The sequence below is a fragment of the Elephas maximus genome, chromosome 3 (genome assembly GCF_024166365.1).
Source record: "Elephas maximus indicus isolate mEleMax1 chromosome 3, mEleMax1 primary haplotype, whole genome shotgun sequence".
Lineage (NCBI taxonomy): Eukaryota > Metazoa > Chordata > Mammalia > Proboscidea > Elephantidae > Elephas > Elephas maximus.
This window is the reverse complement of record NC_064821.1, coordinates 21,249,293-21,276,377: the sequence shown is the minus strand read 5'-3', so window position 1 is coordinate 21,276,377 and position 27,085 is coordinate 21,249,293. Positions and strand designations below refer to the sequence as shown.

Sequence of the window (27,085 nt, the reverse complement as noted above, 5' to 3'; positions counted from 1 at the left end):
TCCCAGGGAAAACTTTCTCTCTCTCTTGGCTTGGAGAAAAGTCCTTCTCATCAATCTTCCCATGGTCTAGGAGCTTCTCCTTGCAGGAACCCTGCATCCAAAGAATGCACACTGCTCACGGCACTGCTTTTTTGGTGATATAAGGTCCCCCTGTCTCTCTGCTTGCATCTCTTTTTTATATCCCAAAAGAAACTGGCTCAAGATACAATCCAATCCTGTGGATTGAGCCCTGCTTTATCAACACAACTGCTGCCCCTCCACCCTGATTAACATCATAAAGGCAGGATTTATAACACATAGAAAATCATATAAGCTGACAAAATGGTGGACAATCACACAATACTGGGAACCATGGCCCAGCCAAACAGATACACACATTTTTGTGGGGCACAGTTCAGTCTATAACAAGTGTCATGTCATTTGTGAATAGATGTAGTGTTTCTTTTCCACTTTGGATGTCTCCTATTGTCTTGGTCTTTACAGATTTGCATTGCCCTGGGATCAGAATGACAATAAAAGTGTTTGGTTAATGAGGAGCTTTGGCTATTGAGCCCCAAGGGACATAGAGACTGCAAATAGTCTGCTGTGACCACTTCACTCAACAGCCCACCCATAGTCAGGAAGCAGGCACACCTGAGACTCCGCCCACAAATGATGCTACTTACTCTGAGACCTCATGCCTCATTTAGCTCCTTTGCCTTTCCTGAGGACATATCTTCCAACTTCACCATCCAGGGCAGGTGTGATCATTCCTCAGTGCTGTCAGCCAGGTAACTAAAAATGGCTTAGCTAATATCTGGAAATAAGGACGGTTATTTTAATACAGATTCATCCAGGTGAAGATGTGAATAGAGTATATGCATAAAATGATTGGAACCAAGTAACCCATAGAACTTCTGCCTGTCTGCCAGAAATATTCTGACATTTTTCCTTGCATCTTAGCATCAATGTTCAAGCAACACTCATTCCATTAGCCTCCTTCTCTCTGTAAGGGCAGGGGCCCTGTTCTTCCTGAGCAAACAGGATGACTATAACAGAATTGTCTGACATTTACCTGCATTCTTGTGGGGAAGGGGACTGCTTCACTTTACCCTTCCATCTCCAGTTCTTAACACACTTTCATATTAACTCTGTTGTCTGCCTCTGAACTATGATGAAGGAGTTGGAGGCCCAGACAGACACATTAGGCTACATCCCTATATGTTTGTTTTTGTAAAATTACCTAATATATAAAAGATCATGCCAGCAGATTGTGCAAAAACAGAACAAAAACCATGGATGCAATTTTGCCCCTTTCCAGAATTCTCTGCTGTATCAACATCTGTTTATTTTTTAAGTAACAAAGTATGCATAATGAAGACATCCTATTTGTTTTCCTCTTTATTCCTTTTGTTCTTTCCCAAGATGATTTTTGCCGCTGGTGATGCAGCGGCTGCTGTTCCAGGAACCATGCATTTTACTGTCTTATCTTTTCCGTCATATTCATCAACAATATGGAACCCAGAAATAAAACAGATATTTCCAAATTCCTTCTCCTGGCACTGATAGAGGATCTAGAACTGCAGCCCCTCCTCTTTAGCCTGTTCTTGTCCATGTATGTGATCACTGTCCTGGGAAACCTACTCATTGTCCTGGCTGTCACCTTTGACTCCTACCTCCACACCCCCATGTATTTCTTTCTTGCCAATCTGTCCTTCACTGACATCTGTTTCAGCACAGCCACGATCCCAAAGATGCTGGCGAACCTCCAAACACAGAATCAGAGCATCACTTATGCAGGCTGCCTCACCCAGCTCTGCTTTGTCCTGATTTTTGGTGCTTTGGAAAATTTTCTCCTGGGAGTAATGGCCTATGACCGCTATGTGGCAATTTGTCACCCACTGACATGCACAGTCATCATGAACATTCGCCTCTGTGGCCTGCTGTTTCTACTTTCCTTGTTCATTAGGATCATGAATGCCTTGTTCCACGGTCTGATGGTGTTGCAGCTGTCCTTCAGCCCAGATCCGGAAATTCCTTACTTTTTTTGTGAAGTTCTTCAGGTCATTGAGGTTGCCTGTTCTGATGTCCTCCTCAATAACATCTTCTCATATTTTGCAGCTACCGTATTATGTGGTGTTCCTCTCTGTGGAATCATTTTCTCTTATATACAAATTGCTTCCTCCATTTTGAGAATGCCATCAGCAGGTGGGAAGTATAAAGCTTTTTCTACCTGTGGGTCTCACCTCTCAGTTGTTTCCTTGTTTTATGGGACGGGCTTAGGCACGTATGTTAGTGCTGCATTTACACACTCTTCCAGGAAGACTGCAGTAGCTTCAGTGATGTAGACTGTGGCCACTCCCATGATGAACCCCTTTGTCTATAGCCTGAGAAACGGGGATGTGAAGGGGGCTTTGAGAAAAATTTTCAGGAGCATAACAGCTTTTCAGTGATTATCTCACCACTTTCAGCTTGGATTTCTAGATGGCATCAAAGGGAAAACAATACATGTGAGGCAGAACGCCTGACTCTCCCATTACCACGTTCTTTTAAAATGACAACACAACATAATGGCTAAGTGCAATTCAACTTAGGTTTGAAATTTGCCTTTATTCTTTGTGTAGCTCTGTGTTGTTTGACAAATTATTTTAATTCTCTAAGCTGAGTCTCTTTGGGCAAGTTCCATAAAAGCGGAGCTTGAGGCAGGGTTGATTTATTTCTGTGGCACAGTCTCAGAATAAAGAAAGCAGGAGATGGTAGAAGGGTAGGGAAAGGGTGCAGACAAGGCATTCTAGAGACTAGCTTCAGCCTGATGCCATGGATTGAGTCATGTGAATGGAAATCAGGCTTAATCCCACTGCGAGACCAGAGAGCTGACCCTTTATGCCCAAATTTAGATATTAGTATGACATGTCGTTGGTAAAACCTGTGTGTCTGGGTAACGTTAGCATCCACCATACTCAGTTTAATCATTTATTTTTTACTGGGTGTTGTTGCTAGCTGCCATCACCTTGGCACTTGACTCATGGCAGCCCCATCCATAATGGGTAGAATCATTGTGATCCACAGGGTCTCACTGGCTGATTTCTTTGGGAGAAGATAGCCAGAGCTTTCTTCCTAGTTAACCTTAATGTGGAAGAGCCACTGAAACCTAGTCAGCATCATAACAATGCTCAGTGCTCCATGGACAGACAGGTTGTGGTGGCACATGAGGTTTATTGACCAAAAATCGAAACTGGGTCTCTCGATGGAAGGTGAGAGTACTACCACTGAACCACAATTTCCCCTACATAATGTATAAAATTGGCATATTCGGATTATCTCAGGGGCTTCAGATGACTGTGATAATTAAATCTAATTAGAAGGTTTTGCTTCTAATAAGAAAATATAAACGTTGACTCTAAAATACATAAACAATAGAGTTAACTTTCATTACAAGAATTTCAGAGATAGAGAATGCAAAAAAAAGAATTTTTTTATTCTTCCATGAGGGGCTTCAACAAGGTACTTTCATCCTAGGAATGGTTACCCTCATGGCCAGGAATGGCTGCCACAGACTTAGGTATCATATCCAGTTATAATGCTCAGTCACACAGGGTCACTATTTTTCCGTGAACCTGTTGTTAATTGTCATTTTTAGGTGCTTTCAAGTAGGTTCCGGCTCAAATCGATCCTATATACAACAGAATGAAACACTGTCCAGTCTTGCACCTTTCTCACAATCTTTGCTTTGGTTCAGCCATCTTTAAACCTACTGTGTCAGTCCAACTTATTGAGGGTCTTCCTCTCTTTTACTCACTGCCTAATTTGCCAAGCATGATGTCCTTCTCCAGTGACTGGTTACTCCTGATAACATGTCCAAAGTACATCAGACAAAGTCTCTGCATACTTCCTTCTAGGGGGCATTCTGAGTGTGCTTTTTCCAACACAGATTTGTTTGTTCTTCTGGCAGTCCACGGTATATCCACTATTCTTCCCCAGCACCATAAATCAAAGGCATCAACTCTTCCTTGGTCTTCCTCATTCATTTTCCAGCTTTTGCATGCGTATGAGGAGATTGAAAATGGTGTGGCTTTGGTTTGGAGCACCTGAACCCACAAAGTGACATCCTTGTTTTTTTAACACTTTAAAGAGGTCTTTTGCAGGAGATTTCCTGATTGCTGCTTCCATGGGCATTGATTGTGGATCCAATTAAAACAAAATCCTTGGCAAATTCCATCCTTCCTCTGTTTATCATGATGTTTCTTATTGGTCCAGTTGTGAGGAGTTTGTTTTCTTTATGTTGACATGTAATCCATACTGAAGGCTGTGGTCTTTGAACTTCATCAGTGCTTCAAGTCCTTTTTGCTTTCAGCAAGCAAGGTTGTGTCATCTGTATGTTGCAGGTTGAGTTTTCCACCACTCCTGATGTCACATTCTTCTTGATATAGTCCAGCTTCCTGGATTATTTGCTCAGCATACAGATTGAATAAGTATGGTGAAAGAGTACAGCCTTGATCCACATTTTTCCTGATTTTAAACCACACAGCATGCCATTGTTCTGTTTGAATGACTGCCTTTTGGATTATGTACAGATTCTGTCCACATGAGCACCATTAAGTGTTCTGGAAATCCCATTCTTCTCAATGTTATCCTTAATTTGTTATGATGCATGCAATTGAATTCCTTTGCATGGTCAATAAAACAAAGGTAAACATCTTCCTGGCATTCTATACTTTCAGCCAAGATCCATCTGACATCAGCAATGAGATCCCTTGTTGCATGACCTCTTCTGAATGGGGCTTGAATTACTGATAGTTCCCTGTGGAGGTACTACTGCAACTGCTTTTGAATTATCTTCAGCAAAATTTTACTAGCGGGTGATATTAATGATGTTGTTTGGTAATTTCCACATTCTGTTGGATCATCTTTCTTTGGAATGGGCACAAATATGGATCTCTTCCAGTCAGTTGGTCAGGTAGCTGTCTTCCAAATTTCTTGGCATAGACAAGTGAGCACCTTCACCACTGCACCCCTTTGTTGAAACATCTCAACTGGTATTCTGTCAACTCCTGGAACCTTGTTTGTCTCCAATTCCTTCAGTGTACCTTGGGCTTTTCCCTTCAAGGCCAATTGTTCTTTAGGATATGGTACCTCCTGAAATGTATGAATGTCAAGCAATTCTTTTTGGTACAGTGACTGCATGTATCCTTTCTATCTTCTTTTAATGCTTCCTGGGACCTTCAATATTTTGACTATAGAATCCTTAGAATTGAATTTTTTCTTCAGTTTTTTCAGCTTGAGAAATCCTGAGATATGCTGAGAAATTGTTTTTGGTTTTCTAACTCCAAATCTTTACACATTTCATTATAGTAGTTTACTTTATCTTCTCAACGCCCCCTTTGAAATCTTCTGTTCAGCTCTTTTACTTCATCATTTCTTCCATTTCGTTTAGCTGCTCTAACTTCAGAAACAAGTTACAGAGTCTCTTCTGACATCCATTTTGGTCTTTTCTTTTTTTCTTGTCTTTTTAATGTCCTTTTGTTTTCTTCATGTGTGATATCCTTGACGACATTCCACAATTTGTCTGGTCTTTGGTCATAAGTGTTCAATGTGTCAAATCTATTCTTGAGATGGTCTCTAAATTCAGGTGGGATATACTGAAGACTGTATTTTGCCTCTCATGGACTTGCTCTAATTTTCTACACCTTCAACTTGATCTTGTTATGAACAACTGATGGTCTATTCCACAGTCAGCCCCTGGCCTTGTTCTGACTGATGATGTTGAGCTTTTCCATCTTCTCTTTCCACAGATGTAGTCGATTTGATTCCTGTGTATTTCATCTGGTGATGTCCATGTGTATGGTAGCCATTTATGTTGTTGAAAAAAGGCATTTGCAGTGAATAAGTCATTGGTCTTGCAAAATTCTATCATATGATCTCTGGCATTGTTTCTATCACCAAGCCATATTTTCCAACTACCAATCTTTCCTCTTTGTTTCCAACTTTTGCATTCCAATCACCATTAATAGTCAATGCATCTTTATTGCATGTTTGATCAACTTTAGACTACAGAAGTTGGTAAAGATCTTCAATTTCTTCATCCTTGGGATTAATGGTTGGTGTGTAAACATGAATAAGAGTTGTATTAACTGATCTCCCTTGTGCATTTATGGATATTATCCTGTCACTGACAGCATTGTACTTCAAAATAGATCTTGAATTTCTTTTTTTTTTAAGAATACAACACCATTCTTCATCATTTTGTCATTCCCAGTATGGTGTATCATATGAAAGCCCTATTCAAAATGGCCAATATCAGTCCATTTTAGCTCACTAATACCTAGTGAGCTAGTGACCACAGCTTTTAGTATGGATTACACCTCAACATAAAGAAAACAAAAATCCTCACTACTGGATAATAAGCAATATCATGTTAAAGGGAGAAAAGATTGAAGTTGTCAAGGATTTCATTTTACTTGGATCCAAAGTCAACACCCATGGAAGCAGCAGTCAAAAAATCAAAAGATGCATTGCATTAGGCAAATTGGCTGCAAAATACCTCTTTGAAGTATTGGAAAGCAAAGATGTCACCTTGAACACTAAGGAGTACCTGACCTAAGCCATGGTATTTTCTTTCACCTTATATTTGTTCGAAAGCTGTTCAATGAATGAAGGAGACAAGAACTGATGACATTGAACTACGGTGTTGGTGAAGAATATTGAATACACCATGGACTGCCAAAAGAACAAACAAGTCTGTTTTGGAAGAAGTACAGCCAGAATGCCCCTTAGAAGCAGGGATGAAATGACTATGTCTCACATACTTTGGATGTGTTATCAGGAGTGATCAGTCCCTGGATAAGTACATCATGCTTGGTGAAGTATAGGGTCAGCAACCTGATGGATTGACACAGTGGCTAAGCAATGGGCTCCAGCATAACAATGATTGTGAGGATGGTGCAGGACCAGTCAGTGTTTCTTACTGTTGTACATGGGGTTACTATGAGCTGGAACCAACTCGAGGACACCTAACAACAACAATAATACCTAGGATATCGATCTTTATGCATTTCTTTTTTGATGACTTCCAATTTTCCTATGTTCATCCATCATGTATTCCAAGTTCTGATTATTAATGGATGTTTGCAGATATTTCTTCTCATTTTGGGTTGTGCCACATGAGCAAATGAAGGTCCTGAAAATTTGAGTCCTTTAAGATTGACTAATTTGAGGAGGCAACTCTTTCCTAGTCATATTTTGAGTGTCCTTGAGCCTGAGGGGTTCAGCTTCTGGCACTATATCAGACAATGTTCCACTGCTATTCATAAGGTTTTCACTTGCCAATTTTTTCAGAAGTAGATAACCAGGTCCTTTTTCCTAGTCTGTTTTTGTCTGGAAGCTCCCCTAAACTTGTTCACCATGAGTGACCCTGCTGCTATTTGAAATACGAATGGCATAGCTTCCAGCATCAAAGGAACACAGAAGTCAACCACAGTATGAGAAACTGACAGATGAGTGGTGTCTTTTGCTAATAGAGGGTCACCATGAATCAGAATTGATTTGATGGCAACAAAATTTTTTAATTCATGGAGTCATACAGAAAATACTCATCCCATTTCATCACAAATAATAGGTTCATATATTCCTTCCTAATGAAATTTCTGGTATTGTGAAAAATAATTACTATGAGAGCCTTAGACTGACTACTTAGAGTATATTTTCTGTGGAGAAGTCAACCCCGCTAACCACTACAAGTACTGAATACAATGTTTGGTGCATAATATACAATAAAATTTAACTAGGGTCATTGTGTTCTATATCTTGTCATCATTTGTAAAACTTGTAATTCTTTGCTTTCCTGTATTTCTACCACTTGTTTCAGCAGTTTTATTGGTTTACATTTGTCATAATATGTATCACCAGCTTTTAGTAGTCTTAGTAATATAATCAGTAGGCAAGGTTGGTAATCTTTCAGTCACCTTATTTGTCTGATTCCTTTTCACTGATTTACTGATAAGAAGGTGTCTGTCTGGACACAATAGAACTTCCCAGATAGAATGGGAGAAAAATATAGAACAAAACTCAAATTCACGAAAAAAAGATCAGACTTACTGGACTGATAGAGACTGGAGGAACCCTTGTGATAATTGCCCTAAGTCATCCTTTTAATCTGCAACTGAAGTCACTCCCAGAGGTCACCTTGAAGTCAAACAATAGATTGGCCTATAAAATGAACAATAACATTCATGAGGAAAGTGTTTCTTGAAACAATCACCTGTAAGAGACCAAATGGGCAACATTTGCCCAAAAGCAAAGATAAGAAGGCAAGGAGAGGCAGGGAAACTGGAGGAATAGAAACAGGGAAGCAAGGTAGAAATAAGGGGAATGCTGACCCACTGTGGGGACAGCAACCAGGGTCACAGAACAACTTGTGTATAAACTGTTGGAAGGAAAACTATTTGCTGTGTACAATACATTGCTTGGAAAAAAAAAGAGTTTGTCTTAGTTATCTAGTGCTGCTATAACAGAAATACCACAAGTGGATGGTTTTAACAAACAAATTATTTTCTCAAACTTTAGGAGGCTAGAAGTCTGAATTCCTATGCTGGCTATAAGGGAAAGCTTTCTCTCTCTGTCAGCTCTGTATCAACATCCTTGTCTTTTCCGCTTGTTTCCTGGTTCCTTGGAGATCTCCACGTGGATTTGCATCAATCTTTCCCAATCTCTGCTCTACTTGCTCGTTTAATCTCCTTCATATTTCAAAAGAGATAGACTCAAAATATTCCCTACACTAATCCTGCCTCATTAGCATAACAAAGACAATCCATTCCCAAAAGGGACTATAACCACAATCATAACCCAATGCCTTTGAGTCAATTCTGACTAATAGAGATGCCATAGGACAGGGTAGAACTGCTCCATAAGGTTTCCGAGGAACGGCTGGTGGATATGAAATGCTGATCTTTTGGTTAGCAGCAGAGCTCCTAACCACTGTGCCACCAGGGCTCCGACCACAGGCATGGAGGTTAGAATTTTCAAGACATATTTGTGGGGGACATGATTCAATTCATAACAGAGGGTATATGGGTTTTTTGTTTGTTTGTTTACTTTTCCCCTTATTCAATTTATCTTACATTTTTTTCTTTGTAATTTCTGGTCGTATTCACACAGAGAAATATGATTAAGTAAAGTGAATTGAGTCAGTGAGGTATTAAGGGGAAGACTGCACTGTAACAATTCTTATATATAATTTTTAATGTGAATTTATTAGGGTAAAAATTTATCTGTGGAAATGGACTTTATTTTGAGGAAGATGTGTTCAGTATAAAACACGATGGGAGAAAAGCAAAGTTGGCAGGACTAGGGAGGTCATCTTTCCACAAGTAAAAACAAAAGCAGGACATGCAGTCAGAATCATCTCCGTGGTGTGGGGGTGACAACCGTGTAGGTCTTGTAGGACCATCAGTAGAGTTTCTGGAAAGCCTTCTGTTCTGGTCATCACTAATGGTGGTCATCACACTGGGAAGATGGCCTCTATCCTGGCACACCAGGTGTCTTCTCATGCAGAACTGCCTCCATTTATGTCCCCAGAGCACCTGTAAAGATAAGTCACCTAAGGCCTTTATTCATACTGGTGGTTCATTTCCATAACTCACCTCAGAACTAGTGACTTGGATCTCTGGGGAGATATCCAAAAGATAACAACAACAACAAAAAAACAAAGCCGTTGTCATTGAGTCGATTCTGACTCATAGGGACCCTACAGGATGGGGTAGAACAGCCCATAGAGTTTTCCAGGACTGCCTGGTGGGTTCAAACTGCTGACCTTTTGGTTAGCAGCCATAGCACTTAACCACTACTCCACCAGGGTTTCCTCAAAAGAAATGCATTCTAAAAAGCACTTTGTGAGGTTTTGAGGCATGGTGAAGTCTGAGAAGCCTGACTTTAATTTTTCTTTTTTTGTTTCTTCCTTAAATGAAGGCTAACAGAACAAACTACCTTCTCATTAAATAGTTAGTACACTTACTGTTTTTGATGTTGGTTAACAAAACCATGACAAGTCAACATTCTCTTTTCTTGACCTTGGGTTCCGTATTACCAGCTGTCCTGTCCCCTCCTGCCTTCTAGTCCTTACCCCTGGGCTGCTGTGCCCCTTCAGTCTCATTTTGTTTTATGGGCCTGTCTAATCTTTGGATGAAGGGTGAACTTCAGGAGTGACTTCATAACTAAGCTAAAAGAGTGTCCCGAGGCCATACTCTCGAGGTTTCTCCAGTCTCTGTCAGGCCAGTAAGCTTGGTCTTTTTTTGTGTGTGTGTGTGAGTTGGAATTTTGCTCTCCATTTTTCTCTAGCTCTGTCCAGGACCCTCTATTGTGATTCCTGTCAGAGCAGTCAGTGGTGATAGCCAGGCATCACCTAGTTGTACTGGACTCAGTCTGGTGGAAGCTGTGGTAGTTGTGATCCATCAGTCTTTTGGACTAATCTTTCCCTTGTGTCTTTAGTTTTCTTCATTCTCCCTTTCTCCCATAGAGGTGAGACCAGTGGAGTATCTTAGATGGCAGCTCACAGGCTTTTAAGATTCCAGACACTACTCATTAAAGTACAATGTAGAACATTGTCTTTATAAACTGTTATGTCAATTGAGCTAGAAGTTTCCTGAAACCATGGTCCCCACAGCCCTGAACTCAGCAATTTGGTCCCTCAGGGAGTTTGGATGTGTCTATGGACCTTGTTTCCATGACCTTGCCTTGTACAAGCTGTGCTGGCTACCCCAGTATTGTGTACTGTCTTACCCTTCACCAAAGTTATCACTTATCTATTGTCCATTTAGTGTTTTTCCATCCCCACCCAACCCTTCCCTCATAATCATCAAAGATTGTCCTTGTGTGTGTCTGTAAACCTTTTCATGAATTTTTATAGTAGTGGCTTCACACAAATATTTCGCCATTTGTGATTGACTTATTTTACTCAGCATGATGCCTTCCAGATTCATCCATGTTGTGAGATGATTTGCAGATTCATCATTGTTCTTTATTATTGCATATTATGTAACATAGTTTGTTTATCCATTCATCTATTGATGGGTATTGAGGTTGTTTCCAACTTTTTGCTATTGTGAACAGTGCTGCAATGAACATGGCTATTCATATGTCTATTTGTGTGACTACTCCTATTTCTCTAGGATATATTCCTAGGAATAGCATTGCTGGATCATATGGTATTTTTATTTCTAGGTTTCTAAGGAAGTGCCATATCCTTTATCAAAATGGTTGTACAATTTTGCATTTCCACCAGCAGTGCATAAGAGTTCCAATCTCCCTGCAACCTTTCCAACATTTATTTTCTGTTTTTTGATTCAGGCCAGTAATTTCGGGGTGAGGTGGTATCTCATTGTGGTTTTGATTTGCATTTCTCTAACTGCTAGTGTCCCCACCTCTCTGTCAGTTTGTTGTACTTGGGGGCTGAAGTTATTCCGTGGTTCTGGAAGCTATCCCACAGATATTCACATACCAGCAGGATTACCCACGGCAGACAGGTTTCAGCTGAGCTTCCAGACTAATCAGACTAGGAAGGAGGACCTGGAAGTCTATGTCTGAAAAGATTTAGCCACTGAAAACCTTATGAATAGCAGCAGAACATTATTTGATATAGTGCCAGGAGATGAGCAAATCAGGTTGGAAGGCACTAAAAATACAACTAGGGGAGAGCTGCCTCCTCAAAGCAGAGTCAGCTTTAATGACATGGATGGAGTCAAGTTTTCAGGACCTTCATTTGCTGATGTGGTAAGACTCAAAATGAAAGGAAACAGCTGCAAACATCCATTAATAATCAGAGTGTTGAATGTACAAAGTATTAATCTAGGAAAATTGGAAGTCATCAAAAACGAAATGGGACCCATAAACATTGATATGCTAGGCACTACTGAGCTGTAATGGACTAGTATTGGCCATTTGGAATCAGACAATCATATGGTCTACTATGCCAGGAATGACTACTTGAAGAGGAATGGAATTGCGTTCATCTTCAAAAAGGATATTTCAAGATATATCCTGAAGTACAAGGCTGTCAGTGACAGGAAAATATCCATACACCTACAAGGAAGACCAGTTAATATGACGACTATTATTCAAATTTACACACCAACCACTAACTTCAAAGATGAATAAATTGAAGATTTTTACCAAATTCTGCAGTCTGAAATTGATTGAACATGCAGTCAGGATGCTTTGATAATTAATGGAGATTGGAATTCGAAAGTTGTTAACAAAGAAGGATCAGTAGTTGGAAAATACAGCTTTGGTGAAAGAAACAATGCCAGAGATGGCATGATAGAATTTTGCAAGACAAATGCCTTCTTCATTGCAAATACCTTTTTTCAACAATATAAATGGCAATTTTACACATGGACCTCACCAGATGGAATACATAGGAATCAAATTGACTACATATGTGGAAAGAGATGATTGAAAAGCTCAATATCATCAGTCAGAACAATGCCAGGGGCTGACTGTGGAACAGATCATCAATTGCTCATATGCAATTTCAAGTTAAAACTGAAGAAAATTAGAATGAGTCCAGGAGAGCCAAAGTATGACCTCGACTATAAGCCATCTGAATTTAGAGGCCTTCTCAAGAATAGATTTGACGTGTTGAACACTAATGACCGAAGACCAGGTGAGATATGGAATGACATCAGGGACATCATCCAAGAAGAAAGCAAGAGGTAATTAAAAAGACAAGAAAGAAAGAAAAGACCAAAATGGATGTCAGAAGAGACTCTGAAACTTGCTCTTGAATGTCGAGTAGCTAAGCAAAAGGAAGAAATGATGAAGTAGAAGAGTTGAACAGAAGATTTCAAAGGGCAGCTCAAGAAGACAAAGTAAGGTATTATAATGACATGAGCAAAGACTTGGATATAGACAACCAAAAGGCAAGAACATGCTCTGCATTTCTCAAACTGAAAGAACTGAAGAAACAATTCAAGTCTTGAGTTGCAATACTGAAGGATTCTATGGGGAAAATATTAAATGACTCAGGAAGCACAAAAAGAAGATGGAAGGAATACACATTCAACCATTTCAGGAGGAACCATATGAGCAAGAACCAATGGTACTGAAGGAAGAAGTCCAAGCTACACTGAAGACACTGACACAAAACAAGGCTCCAGGAATTCACAGAATACCAATTGAGATGTTTCAAAAAACAGATGCGGCGCTGAAGTACTCACTCATCTATGCCAAGAAATTTGGAAGACAGCTACGTGGTCAACCACTGGAAGAGATCTATATTTATGCCTATTCCCCAGAAAAGTGACCTCACCTAGTGCAGAAATTATTTAACAATATCACTAATATCACACGCAAGTAAAATTTTGCTGAAGATCATTGAAAAGCGGCACAGCAGCATATCAACAGGGAACTGCCAGAAATTCAAGATGAATTCAGAAGAGGATGCAGAACCAGGCATATGACTGCTGATGTTGATGGATCCTGGCTGAAAGCAGAGAATACCCGAAAGATGTTTACCTGTGTTTCATTGACTATGCTAAGGCATTCGACTGTGTGGATCATAACAAATTATGGATAACATTGTGAAGAATGAGAATTCCAGAACACTTAATCGTGCTCATGAGGAACCTGTACATAGATCAAGAGGCAATCATTCGAATAGAACAAGGGGATACTGCATGGTTAAAAGTCAGGAAATGTGTTCTTCAGGGTTGTATCATTTCACCGTACTTATTCAACCTGTATACTGAGCAAATAATGCAAGAATCTGGACTATATGAAGAAGAACAGGGCATCAGGATTGGAGGAAGACTTATTAACAACCTGCGTTATGCAGGTGACACAACCTTGCTTGCTGAAAGTGAAGAGGACTTGAAGTACTTACTGATCAAGATCAAAGACCACAGCCTTCAGTATGGACATAAAGAAAACAAAAATCCTCATAACTGGACCAATAAGCAACATCATGATAAACAGAGAAAAGATTGAGATTGTCAAGAATTTCATTTTACTTGGATCCACAATCCACACCCATGGAAGCAGCAGTCAAGAAATCAAAAGACACATTGCATTGGCCAAATCTGCTACAAGGACCTCTGTAAAGTGCTGAAAAGCAAAGACACCACCTTGAAGACTAAGGTGCGCCTGACCCATGCCATGGTATTTTCAACCATATCATATGCATGCAAAAGCTGGACAATGAGTAAGGAAGACCAAAGAAGAATTGGTGCCTTCGGGTTGTGGTGTTGGAGAAGAATATTGACCACACCATGGACTGCCGAAAGAATGAAGAAATCTGTCTTGGAAGAAGTACAATCAGAATGCTCCTTAGAAGCAAGGATAGCTAGAATAAGTCTCACATACTTTAGACATGTTGTTAGGATGGATCAATCCCTGGAGAAGGACATCATGCTTGGTAAAGTAAAAGGTCAGTGAAAAGGGGAAAGCCTTTAGTGAGATGGATTGATACAGTGGCTGCAACAATGGGCTTAAGCATAACAATGATTGTGAGGATGACACAGGATGTTGTACATGGGGTCGCTGAGTTGAAACCAACTACATGGCGCCTAAGAATAACAATAATGGCTAATATTCTCAAGAGTTTCTTCATGTGTCTCTTAGCTGTTAGAATGTCTTCTTTACCGAATTGTCTGTTCATTTCCTTAGCCCACTTTTTAATTGGATTATTTGTCTTTTGGTTGTAGAGGTATTGAATTTTCCTGTTGATTTTAGAGATTAGACCTTTGTCAGATTTGTAATAGCCAAAATTTTTTTGGCTATTACACTCCATAGGTGCTGTTTTTACACTTTTTGTGAAGTCTTTTGATGAGCATAAGTGTTTAGTTTTTAGAAGATCCCAGTTATCTAGCTTATCTTCTGGAGTTTCTGTGTTGTTAGTTACGGTTTGTATCATGTCAATGTCATGTATTAGGGTCTCTAGTGTTGATTCTATTTTTTCTTCTATGACGTCTATAGTTTTTTGTTTTATATTTAGGTCTTTGATCCATTTTGAATGTTCTCATGTATAGTGTGGGGTGTGGGTCCTGTTGCAAGTTTTTGCAGATGGACATCCAGTTTTACTAGCACCATTTATTAAAAAGAGTGTCTTTTCCCCATTTGATGGACTTTGGGCACTTGTCAAAGATCAGGTGACAGTAACTGGATGGATTCGCATCTGGGTTCTCAATTCTGTTCCATTGATCAATGTATCTGTCATTGTACCACTACCAAGGCTGTTTTGATTACCGTAGCCGTGTAGTAGGTTCTGAGGTCAGGTGGTTTGAGTCTTCCTACTTTATTCATCTTCTTCAATAGTGTTTTACTTATCCAGGGCTTCTTCTCTTTCCATATAAAGCTAGTCATTAGTTTTTCTATCTCTTTAAAGAAAACTGTTGGTATTTGGATAAGGATTACATTGTATTTATAAATCACTTTGGGTATAATTATCATCTTCACAATGTTGAGTCTACCTATCCATGAGCATGGTATGCTTTTCCATTTATGTAGATCTCTTTTGGTTTCTGGCAGTAGTGTTTTGAAGTTTTCTTTGCATAAGTCTTCCCTGGTTAGGTTTATTCCTAAGTTTTTTTTTTTTAAGGGCTATTATAAATGGTATTGTTTTTCTGATTTCCTTTTCATTATTCTCTTTATTTATGTATAGGAATTCAGCTGATTTTTTTTATGTTTAACTTGTATCCTGCTACTCTGCCAAATCTTTCTATTAGCTCCTGTAGTTTTCTCTTGCAGTCTTTTGGGTTTTCTATGTATCATATCGTCTGCAAATAGGGACAGTTTAACTTCTTCATTACCAGTTTGGATGCACTGTACTTCTTTTTCTTGCCTTATTGCTCTAGCTAGAACTTCCAGGACAATGTTAAATAGGAGTTGTGATAAAGGGCAGCCTTGTCTTTTTCCTGTTCTCAAGGGGAATGTTTTCAGCCTCTCTCCATTAAGAATGATGTTGGCTGTTGGTTTTGTATGGATGCCCTTTATTATGTTGAGGAATTTCCCTTCTATGCCTATTTTACTAAGAATTTTTAATCAGGAATGGGTGTTGGAATTTGTTGAATGCCTTTTCTGCATCAATTGAGATGATCATGTGATTTTTTTTCCTTTATTTATGTGGTGGATTATGATGATGGATTTTCTAATGTTGAACCATCCTTGCATACCTGGTATGAATCCTACTTGGTAGTGGTGTTTTTTTTTTTTTTTTTTTAATATGGTGCTGAATTCTATTAGCTAGATTTTTGTTGAGAATTTTTGCGTCTGTATCCTTGAGAGATATTGGTCTGTAGTTTTCTTTTTTTGTGATTTCTTTGCCTGGTTTAGATATCAGGGTTATGCTGGCTTCAAAGAATGAACTTGGAAGTATCCCTTCCTTTTCTATGTTCTGAAATAGTTTGAGTACTGGTACAAGCCCTTCTATGAATGTTTGGTAGAATTCTCCAGTGAAACCATCTGGGCCAGGGTTTTTTGTTGGGAATTTTTTTTTTTTTTTATTACCTTTTCAATTTCGTCTCTTGTTGTGGGTTTGTTCAGATTTTCAACTTCATTTTGTGTTACTTTGGATAGGTAGTGTGTTCCTAGAAGTTTGTCCATTTCCTCTAGGTTTTCAAATTTGTTCAATATAGTTTTTCATAGTACTCTGTTATGACCTTTTTTATTTCAGTTGAGTCTGCTGTAATGTCCCCCATTTCATTTCTTATTTGGATTATTTGTGCCCTTTCTTGTTTCTCTTTTGTCAGTTTGGTCAGTGGTTTGTCGATTTTGTTGATCCTTTCAAAAAACCAACTTTTGGTTTTGTTGATTCTTTCTATTGTTTGTCTTTTCTCTATTGCATTTATTTCTGCTTGATCTTTATTATTTCCTCTCTTCTGGTGGCTGTAGCATTCTTTTGGTGATCTCTTTCAATTTGTTCAAGTTGTGTAGTTAATGTTTTGATTTTGTCCCTTCTTTTTTTGATGTGTGCATCTATTGCTATAAATGACCTCTGAGCACTGCCTTTGCTGTGTCCCAAACGTTTTGGAATGATGTGTTTTCATTCTTATTTGATTCTAGTAATTTTTTGATTCCATCTCTGATTTCTTCTATTACCCAGTGGTTTTTAAGCAGGGTGGTATTCAGTTTCCATTTAATCAATTTTTTTTCCCTTGCTCTTCCTGTTGTTAATTTCTACTTTGATGATATTGTAGCCAGAGAAGAGACTTTGTATTATCTCAGTGTTTTGGATTTTGTTGAGGGTTGCTCTGTGGCCTAAGATGTGGTCTATTCTGGAGAACATTCCACATGTGTTGGAAAAGATTGTGTACTTTGCAGCTGTTGGGTGGAGTGTTCTGTATATGTCTATGAGGTCAAGTTGACTGATTGTGGCCTTTAGATCTTCTGTATCTTTACTGAGTTTCTTTCTAGATGTTCTGTCATTTACTGAGAGTGTTGTATTGAAGTTCTACCATTATTGTGGAACTGTGACTTTCTCTTTTCAGTGCTATTAGAGTTTGTTTTATATCATTGGGTGCATAGATATTTACTATGGTCATGTGTTCATGATGGATCATCCCTTTAATCATTATATAGTGCCCTTCTTTGCCTTTTATGGTGGACTTTGTTTTCAAGCCTTTTATCTGAGATTAGTATTGCCACTCCTGCTCTGTTTTGGTTGCCGTTTGCTTGATACATTTTTTTTCCATACTTTGATTTTTAATAAATTTACATTTTGTTCCTAAGGTGTGCCCTTCTAGATGTCATGTTATGGATCCTTTTCTATCCATTCTGTCACTCTCTGTCTCTTTATGGGTGCATTTAGACCACTTTCATTCAGTGTAATTATTGATAGGTGTGACTTTATTGCTGTCATTTTGTAGTGTTTTTTCTTTATTTGTTTTTGTGGTGCAGACATTTTCTTTGTTTCTCTTACTGTCCTGTGCTGAATTCCCTTTGTTTGTCGATTTTCTCTTTTTTTACAAGTTTGTTTTTACTGAGACTTTATGTTTTTCTTCTCTATTTTGATGAGTTGGTTTGTTAACTTTCTTTATGTTTACCTTGAAATTTACCCTTATCTTCCTAGGTTTTAATTAGTCTATTATTACTTGGTATCATCATGTCTTCCTCTGCATTAGAAAATTGTAAACCTTCTCTGTTTATGCCCTCTTTTGTTGTTCTGATGTTGTAGTCATTGACAGATTAACTTCTCTTGTTCCCTGTTTAAATTTTTTGGTTTTGAATCGTCCTTGAGAGTTCATTTCCTAGGTTGGTATCTGGCTGGTGTGATATTGCATCCTAGATTCAGGCTATGGTATGATATTGTTTATTCGCAAACTGAAGGACTCCCTTCAGTAATTCTTGTAAGCTCAGTTTGGATTTACATATTCCCTTAACTTCTGTTTATCTTGAAATGTCCTAATTTTACCATCATATTGGAATGAGAGTTTTGCAGGGTATATTATTCTTGGTTGGCAGTTTTTTTTCATTCAAGATTTTATATATGTTATCCCATTTCCTTCTTGCCTGCATGGTTTCTGCTGAGTAATCAGAATTTAGTCTCATTGTTTCCCCCTCATATGTGACTTTTGTTTTTCTCGAGTTTCTCTCAGGATTCTTTCTTTGTCTTTGGTTTTAGTGAATATGATTATGATACATGAATTGGTGTTTTTCTTTTGGAGTCTATCCTATATGGGGTTCGTTGAGCTTCTTGGATGGTCACTTTTTCATCATTTGTGATACTAAAAAAAAAAAAAAAAAAAAATTTTTTTTTTTTTTTTTTTAGTGATATTAGGAAAGTTTTCTGTCAGCAACTCTTCAATGATCGTCTGTGTGTTTTTCATTTTCTCCCCCTGTTCTGGAACTCCGATCACGAGTAAAATTTTTGCTTTTGATTGTATCGCACATAATTCTCAGGATTTCTTAATTTTTCTTTGTTCTTTTTTTCTAATTTTTTTCCCCAAAGTAGTACCCAAGTATTTGTCTTCAATTTCACTGAACTTTTCTTCCATTGTTTGAAAGCTGATCCCCAGACCTTCCATGACACTGTCCATTTGTGAGATCTTATTGTTTATCTTTTGGATTTCTAATTGTTGTTTTTTTTATGATTTCTAGTTGTGAATTTATTTTGACATTTTGTTCCTGTATTATTTTCATGAATTCTTCCATTTTTTGTCTGTATTTCCCGTGGATTTGTCTATTTTTTCCTCATTTCTGTCTGCTTTTTGCTTCAATTCCTGGATAGCTCTGAATGTTAGTGGTTTGGATTCCCTATTAGGTAGTTCCAGTGCCTTTTCTTCCACTGGAAAGTCATTTCGTGTTTTATTTTGGAATCCTGCTGGAACCATCCTGTCCTTTATTTTATATATGTTTTGATATTGCCTGCTGTCTTCAGGACATTTATTATTTTCTTTGTTTATTGATTGTAGATTTGTTTATTTCATCCTGCTTTTTTATTTTATTTGGTTATATCTGAGCAGGCAGGCTGTGTGTTCTTTGTTGTTTGCTCATCTGTGGGCTCGATACTTTTCACCCTCTCATCCAATGGGCAGCACTGGTCACTCAGCTATGGCACAGCAGGGCAGATCCAGCTGAAGGGGAGGGTCTGGGATGCGTTGTTTATGGCATGTACTAGGGCCAACAGGGCAGGTTGGGGGTCAGTGCAGGGCAGGTTCTGGTAGGCTGAGCCTATGCTGCTTAGGACTGTGATGTTCATTGCCTAGTGTAGTTAAGCAGAAAGGAAAAGGGAGGTTTTGATGTGTGAAGCTAAGACGGGTATGAGAAAGAAGAGGTAGAGGAGAGAGAAACGGGAACCAAAAAGCAAAAAAGTGCTCAGAGAACTAGCCATTGGAGTAGAGAGATGAGAAACCAAGAAAAAGGAAAAGAGAAAAAATAAATAAGTTTTTTTAAAAAGGCCCCCAAGGATCCCAGTGACGTGGGTATGCAGACTGAGGCAGTGGCTCCAAAGCCATGCAGTACAGCCTGGCTAGAAGGGATGGAGATGGCACACAGCACCAGAAATTCAGGAAACAGGAAAAGAAGGTAAGTAGAAAGAGATAAGAAACTGATAACTGAAGAAAAACAAACAGGAAAAAGAAAAAAAGAAAGAAAAGCCTCCAGGGATCCCACCAGCATGACATCACAGACCTGGGAAGGGGGTCCCAAGCTGCAAAAACAAAAAGAAAATAAAGACTGCAAAAAAAAAAAAGAAGAAGGAGTACGCAGGGATACCACCAGCATTGCAGCACAGATGGGGGAAGCAGTTCCCCAGCCAAGTGGCGCTTTACAGCCTGTCAGGAAGAAGGAAAGATGGCACACAGAACCAAGTGTTTGAGAGAAAGGAGGGGGAGGAGTTGACAGGCAGGGACAGAACAAAAAGAAGCCAAAAAAAAAAAAAAAGGCAACACAAGCAACAACAAAATGGCACGGAAGGAGCCAGCCTATGTGGGTGGGGTGAATCCAAGTGGCAGGGAGCCAGCGCCTCCCGGCAAGCCTAGCAAACTGGACCTGCTGGGAAGCATCAGGGGCCGAGCTGGGGGAAGAAGGGTGAGGGGCGAGGAAGGGTATATCGCTGGCTACTGGTTGTTTTGTCTCCTGCTGGAAGCTCTGTGAAGCTGCTTTCTGGTACTCCCTGTCTGCCAATCCTAACAGGCATCCAAGATGCTGAATCCGTGCTGTTTTAGTTGACATGGGACCTCTGTTTGTACCTCTCCTTAGTCTCTGTTCTCTGTCAGTTTCTTTTTCCCTTCAGGAATACTAGAAACTGGGAGAGCTGAAAAAGGATCTTCCCTTAGAACCTTCAGAAACAGCATAGCCCTGTTGACAACCTTAGTTCAGACTTTGAGCCTCCAGAACATTGAGACAAAAGATTTTTCTCACTTTAAGCCACCCACTTTGTGGTACTTTGTTATTAAAAAAAAAATTACCATTGATTTGATTCTAACTCACAGCAACCCTATAGGACAGAGTAGAACTGCCACATAGAGTTTCCAAGGAGCTTCTGGTGAATTCGAACTGCTGACGTTTTGGTTAGCAGCCATAGCACTTAACCACTATACCACTAGGGTTTCCATTTTGATATGGCAGCCGTATAAAACTAATAAAAAATACACCTGTTAAATTGCTAGTATTTGATCATATTTGTTCTATGTAACTGGCAATGGGATTAAAGGTCATTGTTTTATCACCACTGTGTGTATCCCTATTCAACTTATAAATTTGCACCTTTTTAAACTGGTTAATCGTGGAACATTAATATATAAAATTTGTGTCCTGATTGTGCTTTTGAAATTCAATCATGTTGCTGGGTGTAATAGTAACTAATTTGTTTAAAATCTGTATGTATTTATGTTATGTATGGTGCAATTACAAAATACACCTGATTTTTTATGTTGATGGAAATTTTGGTAGCTACTGTTCTGCTGTTATGAAAAAGTCTGTTTGAACATTCTCATGCCTGTCTCCTGGTGGAAATGAGTCAGTTTTATACCTGGGGTGGAATTTTTGGGTGCAGTAGAGTACTTACTCTCCTTTGACAACTTCCGAAGAATTTGTCTAAGTGGATGAAACATTTTAAACATTCGTAAGAAGTTCCTGGTGATCCAAATAATCACTAACACATTTTCATTTATTCTGAAAATAATAAAAGAAATGCCAACATATATTTCATTTGTTGGCATTTCTTTTATTATTAATGAAGTCAAGCATCTTCTCACATATTTACCGTCCATTTATTTTTCCTCTTGAGGAAACTTCCTCTCTGGTACTTCTGTTGAGCTCTTTATCCATTTCTTATCAATTCATATCAGTTCTTTCTATAACCAAGATATTAATCTTTGTCAGTAATATGCAGTGCTAATTTATTTTTTAGGTGCATGGTTGGTTTTTTGCATATCCTTTATAGTATTTTTGGATGAATATATGTTCTTAGTTTTAATATAGTTGTATTTCTCAGAGCTTTCCTTAGTGAATTGTGCTCTGGAGGTCTTGTTTGTGAAACTGCTAGTTACCTCAATCTATAGTTTTGTCTTCTATATTTGAAGCTTGAACTTACCTAGAATTTATTCTTGCTTTTGATGTGAGGCAAGAATTCAAATTCATTTTTATGTTGTAATACCTTTTATTAAAATAATCCGTCAATCCAATTCAGTAGCAAATAAAGTGGCCATTTATATTGGTCCTTATGTGGGCTGTCTCTTAAGGTCAATAGAGCCATTTTATCTATCTCTGAATGCATATTACATGTTTTAATTATTGTAACATAACAGTCAGCTAAAAATATCTTTGTTGTCGCAACAAACAAGGCCCAACATCACTCAGTACTGCAAAACTATCACAGCTTCACTATTTTCCTGATAATTTTTAATTTACTACGATGTTGATAACAAAAAGCCATAATTTCAACCTATGATCTGCAATGCAAAAAAAAAAAAAGTATATTTAAGCTAGAATTTTGAAATTAGGAAAAGTTGGTACCAAAATTCTAAAAACGGCATAAAATGGCTGTTACGTGTTCGTTTCGATCCCAAAGACTATATTATGCAGTGCTGAATATAATATGTAGAAATGACACTAACATTCAATGAGCCATCCATAAAAATTAGCCTTCAAAATCAGTACTTTGAGGGCGCATTTACTATATTATTGTTTGTATTTATACAGAAGATATATATGTATATATATATATATATATTAAAAAAAAAAAAAAGCCAAACCCATTGCTGTTGAGTTGATTCTGACTCACGGCTATGCTATAGGATAGAGTAGAACTGCTCCATACAGTTTCCAAGAGGTGCCTGTTGGATTCGAACTGCCAACCTTTTGGTTAGCAGCTATAGCTCTTAACGGCTACACCACCAGTGTTTCCATATATATATACCCCCACATGTCTGTCAGTTTATCGTACTGTTGGGGCTTGTGTGTTGCTGTGATGCTGGAAGCTATGCCACCTATGTTATGCATTGGGCACATCTGCTGCAAAGGACCTCTTCAAAGTGTTGAAGAGCAAAGATGTCACCTTGAAGACTAAGGTGTGCCTGACTCAAGCCATGGTATTTTCAATTGCATCATATGCCTGTGAAAGCTGGACAATGAATAAGGAAGACCGAAGTACTGATGCTTTTCAATTGTGGTGATGGTGAAGAATACTGAATATACCATGGACTGTCAAAAGAACGAAGAAATCTGTCTTGGGAGAAGCACAACTAGAATGCTCCTTAGAAGTAAGGATGGCAAGACTGCATCTTACATACTTTGGACATGTTGTTAGGAGGGATCAGTCCCTGGAGAAGGACATCATGCTTGGTAAAGTAGAGGGTCGGTGAAAAAGAGGAAGACCCTCAACGAGATAGATTGACACAGTGGCTGCAACAGTTGCGTTCTGTGGTTCACAGGGTTGCTATGAATGGGAAATGACACAACAGCACCTAACAACAACAACAACATATATATATATATATACCCCAACCCCAGTGCCGTCGAGTCGATTCCAACTCATAGCAACCCTATAGGACGGAGTAGAACTGCCCACAGAGTTTCCAAGGAGCGTCTGGTGGATTCGAACTGCCAACCCTTTGGTTAGCAGCCATAGCACTTAACCACTACGCCACCAGGGTTTCCAATATGTATAATATTAATATAAACTATTTTTTAAACCTAAACATGGTGTCAGTCTTCCTGACAATGTTTTAGGATAGGGATGACTTTGAGTGCACCTGCAGAAAGAAGGGAACTTGTCCATGTGTGCAAAGGGCCTGAAAGGAGAGTGAGCAGAGAGAATTAGAGAGTAGGGGATGGCATAATCCTGGCCTCAGGGTGTGGGCATCAGCCAGCACAATAGTTTTCCTTCTCTGAGCCTTGCTCCTTAGGGATTTGCAGTGCTCTAAGATTATAATTACAGCAAAAACTCTTACTAATTAGGGATTTTGGATATTGAACTCTCAAAGGCCACAAAGACTACAAAGAATCCTCCTGTGACCACCCTACTAAACAACCCTACCCAGGTTCATTGGCTGAGCACCTGAGCCAAGGGACCATCACTTCAGCACATTTCTCATCATTGTACTATTCCGTTACTGCCTTTTTTTTTTTTTTTGTAATTTTATCATGGGAAAATATATTTAGCAAAACACTTGCCATTGAAACCAAATTTAAGTGTACAATTCAGAAACAACTATTGCATTCATTTAGCTGTAAAAATGTTACCACTATCCATTTCCTAATGTTTTTTATTACCCAAAAGAGAAATCACATTTTATTTATCCATTCATGCGTTGATGAGCACTTGGGTTGTTTATACCGTTTGGCTATTGTAAATAATGCTACAATCAATACTGATGTAAAGAAACTGAGTTGTTGCCTACAAGTCATGTATTGAATTGTGTCCCCCCAAAATACGTGGCAACTTGGTTAGGCCATGATTCCCAATATTGTGTGGTTGTCCTTCATTTTGTCATTTCCCTATGTGTTATAAATCAAAATCTCTGCGTGTGGTTAAAGAGGATTAGGGTGGAAGTAAAACACTTGCTCAGGTCACATCCCTGATCAAATGTAAAGGGAGTTTCCCTGGAGTGCGGTCTGCACTACCTTATATCTTACAAGAGATAAAAGGAAAGGGAAGCAAGCAGAGGGTTGAGGGACCTTGTACCACCAAGAAAGCAGTGCTGGGAGCAGAGTGTGTCTGCTGAGGTTCCTGCACAGAGAAGCTCCTAGTCCAGGGGAATATTGACAAGAAGGACTTTCTTCCAGAGCCGACAGAGTGAGAAAGCCTCCTCCAGGAGCTGATGCCCTAAATTCGGACTTGTAGTCTACTAGACTGTGAGAGAATAAAAATCACTTTATTAAAGCTGCCCACTTGTGATATTTCTGTTATAGTGGCATTGAATGACTAAGACAATGAGAGTAGGATTTCTGAGTCATATGGTAATTCTATGTTTAACTTCTTGAAGAAACTTGTGTTTTCAAGAATTTTACACTATTTTACATTCCCACCTGCAATGGATGAGCATTTCAATTTCTCAACAGCCTCATCAAAACTTGTTATTTTTCACTTTTCTAGTAGTAGTCACCCCAGGGGGTATGAGGGAGTATCTTATAGTGGGTTTGATTTGTATTTTCCCAGTGACTAATGATGTTGAGCATCTTTCCAAGGCTTACTGACCAGTTGTATATCTTCTTTGGAGAAATGTCTATTCAAGTTTTTGCTCATTTTTAAATGGGGTTGTTTGTCCTTTTGTCATTGAGTTATAGAAGTTTTTTCTGTATTCTGAATATTAAATCCTTATCAGATATGTGGTACCCAAATACTCTCTCCCATTCTGTAGGTTACCCCTTCCTTTTATTGATAAAGCCCACTGATGCACAAAAGTTTTAAATTTATTTTTAATTAAAACTTAATTCACATACTACAAAATTTTTCCTTTTACGATGTGCAATTCAGTGGGTTTTAGTACATTCACAAAGTTCTACATCAATCACCATTATCTAATTTCAAAACACTTTCATCACCCCCAAAACTAAACTCTGTACTAATTAGCAAAAAAAAAAAAAAAAAAAAAAAAAACCGTTGCCATTGAGTCAATTCCAACTCATAGTGACCCTACAGGACAGAATAGAACTGCTCCCTAGGGTTTCCAAGGAGTGTCTGGTGGATTCAAACTGGCAACATTTTGGTTAGCAGCAGTAGGTCTTAACCACTACAGCCATCAGGGTTTCCTACTAATTAGCAGTCACTGCATAATTCTCTAAACCCCTAGGTCTTGAAAACGACTAATCTGATTTGTGCATCTATGGATTTGCCTGCTCTAGATATTTCATATATGTGAAATCATAAAACGTATGGCCTTTTTTTTCTCTGGTTTCTCTCATTTGGTATAATGTATTCAAGGTTCATCCATACTGGAGCATGTATCATAACTTTATCCCTTTTTTTGCTTAATAATATTCAGTTGTATAGCTACACTACATTTTATTTATTCATTCATGGATTGATGGACATTTGAGTTGTGACCATTGTGTTACTGTTATGACTAATGCTGCTATGAACATTTGAGTACAAGTTTTTGTGTAGACATAGCCTTTCAGTTACCTTGAGTATAAACCTAGGAGGGGTGTTGCTTAGCTGTAAATGAACTATGTTTAACATTCTGAGGAGCGGCCAAACTGTTTGACAAAGTGGCTGCACAATTTTCATTCCCACCAGCAATGTATGAGAGTTCTAATTTCCCCACATTCTCTCCATTTGTTATTTTTTTTTTTTTTCGTATAGCCATCCTATTTGGAGTGACATGTTATTTCATTGTGTTTCTTTAAATAAAAAAATTATTGCAGTAAAATATATATTTTAAAAAGTTTGCCATTTAGCTATTACCAACAGTATTCATTTCCAAAAGTTATACATCAATCCAAAGAGAAATTCAATATCCCTTTTGCAATGACTCCTATTTCCTCACTCTTGTCCCCCGCACAGTTTCTGGAAACCACTAATAAGCTTTTCTGTCTATGCATTTGTGTAACTAGGTACTTCAGATAAGTAGGATTATAAAATATTTCCCTTTTGTGTCCATCTTATTTTACTCAGAATAAAGTTTTCAAGGTTTGTTCATGTTCTAGCATGTGTCAAAGCTTCATTTCTCTTTATGGCTGAATACTATTCCATGGATGAATATACAAAATATTGCTAATTTATTCATCTGCTGATGGACACATGGCTTGTTTCCACCTTTGGCTATTGTAAATAATGATGTAATAAATATTGGGGTACAAATATCTGTTTGAGTCCCTGCTTTCAACTCTCTTGGCTATATAACTACAAATGAAATTATTGGGTCATATGATATTTCTGTATTTAACTTTTTGATGAACTGTCAAACTGTTTTCCACAGGGGCTGCATATTTTACATTTCCACCAACAATGTATGAAAACAAAACAAAACCATTGTCGCCGAGTCAATTCCAATTCCTAGTGACCCTATAGGACAGGGTAGAGTTGCCCCATAGGATTTCCCAGGAATAACTGGTGGATTCAAATGGCTGAACTTTGGATTAGCAGCCAAGTTCTTAACTACTGCATCACAGGGCTCCAACAATGTATGAGGATTCCAGTTTCTCCACACCCTTGACAACACTTATTAGTTTTCAT

At 38.5% G+C, this 27,085-nt stretch overlaps 1 pseudogene; it reads left to right on the top strand.

Moving 5' to 3' along the window:
* The first annotated feature begins 1,694 nt into the window (after positions 1-1,694).
* On the top strand, positions 1,695-2,432 carry LOC126071025 (olfactory receptor 7G2-like; annotated as a pseudogene).
* The last annotated feature ends 24,653 nt before the right edge of the window (positions 2,433-27,085 follow it).